Source organism: Schistocerca gregaria, unplaced genomic scaffold (assembly GCF_023897955.1).
Source record: "Schistocerca gregaria isolate iqSchGreg1 unplaced genomic scaffold, iqSchGreg1.2 ptg001402l, whole genome shotgun sequence".
Classification (NCBI taxonomy): domain Eukaryota; kingdom Metazoa; phylum Arthropoda; class Insecta; order Orthoptera; family Acrididae; genus Schistocerca; species Schistocerca gregaria.
The window spans coordinates 37,501-40,457 of NW_026062704.1; the positions used below are offsets into that span (position 1 = coordinate 37,501).

Here is a 2,957-nt window from a genome sequence, read left to right on the forward strand (position 1 = left end):
GGAGCTGCGTCAACTAGAGCTGAGCAGCCGGCCGCCCGGGAGTGTGTCCCGGGGGCCCGCGCGAACACGCAAGCGTCCGCTCAATTATTCTGCAAACAGGAGGAGGCCGAGCTCCCCTGCACGATACACCTCGAAACCCTCTCAGGTCCCGGCGGCGCGCAGCGCCGTCCTAGGTACTTGGTCGGTTTCGAGAGAGGCGCAATCGCCCGGAGTTAGGCGAGTAGACGGTTTTAGTGCGAACACCCTTGCTCCCAACTGAGCTTGCCGCTGCCGACAGAGGCCCGGGAGCGTGCTGTCGTGGCATTGCCGGCGGGAGACAACACGCGCCACCTATGGTGACCGGCAGCTCCAACGCCAGCGCCACACAAGGGCAAAGCCCCACTTGGGTGCAGAAGCGAACTCTCCCAGCACAGCGCACGCGCCAACACGTCCGCACAACTGCGATACAAACCACCTGCGAGAACCGCTGGGGCGACCGAGCAGCAGACGGCGTCGCGGCGCCGAGTGCCAGGCGGCGGCGCATCCTCAACGCACACAGTCCTCAATCAGACCAGCACACTGCAGATGTCCACCGCGCTTCGCACCGGGCTCGGCTGAACCAACTTTGGCCGCCAGGCGCCGCGTGCAGGGTGCGCCGCAGCGTAGCTGCGCCGCCTGCCGAGCCCGTCGGCTGGCGCTCCTGCCACTCGGCGCCCCCCACCAGCCGCCTGTTGCGCGTGCGCCCACGCAGCGCGCGGCCAACACGCCGGGCGGCCCCCCTTCACCGGCCGGGAACAGTCCCACCAAGCCACCGCCGCGTATCGCTTCATACCCACATGGGCCTAGTCACGTGTGTGGATGTGGCGGGTACCGCTGAAACAACCGGTTAATAGCTGTACCGATCGTCGCCATCACAGATTCACCTCCAGCGTGAACAACCGCTCAACAACGGATTTCCAGTTCATTTGCGTATCTTGGGCAGTAAACGTAGATGTCCACCTACATTTGCGAATTCAACAATTCTTGCATGCCAGGATGTCATGTGTCACGACACGCTACATCAGACCACATACACACTGCGACATGTGCAGAAGAGAACACGTGGAAGGTGGCCCGCGCACGTATGCGATGTCCCTTCCGCGATCCACTGTCAACCGGCATCTGCGGCATGTCCCAGATATGGAACGCGGTCCACCAGGGTAGCACTTTGTGTGAGGCAATACGACAAAGTCGGAATACACGCGTCACTACATCACACGGCTCACGCTGACCTGACCTGACTCACCGCACCACCACCCCCAGCGACCCAGGGTGACATACAATGCGTTCGTACGTTCCTCCCACACGCCTCTACGGCGTACCACAGTGCAACCTAGCTGTTATTGGGAGACGAGACAAGTAGCATCGAGCACAACATATGGAAATTGAGATTCGACACCGTTGGGCACAGCCAGCGTACGGTCACACGTATCACACTACTTCACTCTGTACGTAACTACCGATGATCGGTACAGCGTGTGGGTTACGCGTACGACATCAGCGGACAATGGACACAGACCATACCACGACGTACACTGAGGGCGTCGACATCTGAACGCAACTGAACAGCTGCGAGGCTCATTTAACACTCAAACGCCAGACCGACCAGCTTGAGAGGACGGAGACACAAAGAGAGGGGCAGAGGGGGGGGGGGGGGGGCGATATAGTCCTATTGCAGTACAATTGACAGTGGATAGCGGGAATATGTGGAAAGTAAGCAACACTCGCAAGACATCTACATGAGGATAACAACGACACCAGAGATTCCGAGCAGTGAACTATGTTAGGCAAAGGGACAACGTGGGTTAGGTTAAGGGACAACGTGGGTTAGGTTAAGGGACAACGTGGGTTAGGTTAAGGGACAACGTGGGTTAGGTTAAGGGACAACGTGGGTTAGGTTAAGGGACAACGTGGGTTAGGTTAAGGGACAACGTGGGTTAGGTTAAGGGACAACGTGGGTTAGGTTAAGGGACAACGTGGGTTAGGTTAAGGGACAACGTGGGTTAGGTTAAGGGACAACGTGGGTTAGGTTAAGGGACAACGTGGGTTAGGTTAAGGGACAACGTGGGTTAGGTTAAGGGACAACGTGGGTTAGGTTAAGGGACAACGTGGGTTAGGTTAAGGGACAACGTGGGTTAGGTTAAGGGACAACGTGGGTTAGGTTAAGGGACAACGTGGGTTAGGTTAAGGGACAACGTGGGTTAGGTTAAGGGACAACGTGGGTTAGGTTAAGGGACAACGTGGGTTACGTTAAGGGACAACGTGGGTTACGTTAAGGGACAACGTGGGTTAGGTTAAGGGACAACGTGGGTTACGTTAAGGGACAACGTGGGTTAGGTTAAGGGACAACGTGGGTTAGGTTAAGGGACAACGTGGGTTAGGTTAAGGGACAACGTGGGTTAGGTTAAGGGACAACGTGGGTTAGGGACAACGTGGGTTAGGTTAAGGGACAACGTGGGTTAGGTTAAGGGACAACGTGGGTTAGGTTAAGGGACAACGTGGGTTAGGTTAAGGGACAACGTGGGTTAGGTTAAGGGACAACGTGGGTTAGGTTAAGGGACAACGTGGGTTAGGTTAAGGGACAACGTGGGTTAGGTTAAGGGACAACGTGGGTTAGGTTAAGGGACAACGTGGGTTAGGTTAAGGGACAACGTGGGTTAGGTTAAGGGACAACGTGGGTTAGGTTAAGGGACAACGTGGGTTAGGTTAAGGGACAACGTGGGTTAGGTTAAGGGACAACGTGGGTTAGGTTAAGGGACAACGTGGGTTAGGTTAAGGGACAACGTGGGTTACGTTAAGGGACAACGTGGGTTACGTTAAGGGGACAACGTGGGTTACGTTAAGGGACAACGTGGGTTACGTTAAGGGACAACGTGGGTTAGGTTAAGGGACAACGTGGGTTAGGTTAAGGGACAACGTGGGATCTGTCTCGCGTGTGT

The 2,957-nt window shown here is 56.2% G+C and overlaps 1 non-coding gene across 1 annotated transcript in view; it reads right to left on the reverse strand.

Annotated features, from left to right (window-relative positions):
- LOC126331794 (small subunit ribosomal RNA) overlaps nucleotides 1-3 on the reverse strand; it is a 1,893-nt gene extending 1,890 nt beyond the window's left edge. Inside the window, exon 1 of the ribosomal RNA XR_007563476.1 lies at nucleotides 1-3. This exon is cut by the window's left edge and continues 1,890 nt beyond it. This is a non-coding gene — a ribosomal RNA (small subunit ribosomal RNA).
- Nucleotides 4-2,957: the final 2,954 nt, after the last annotated feature.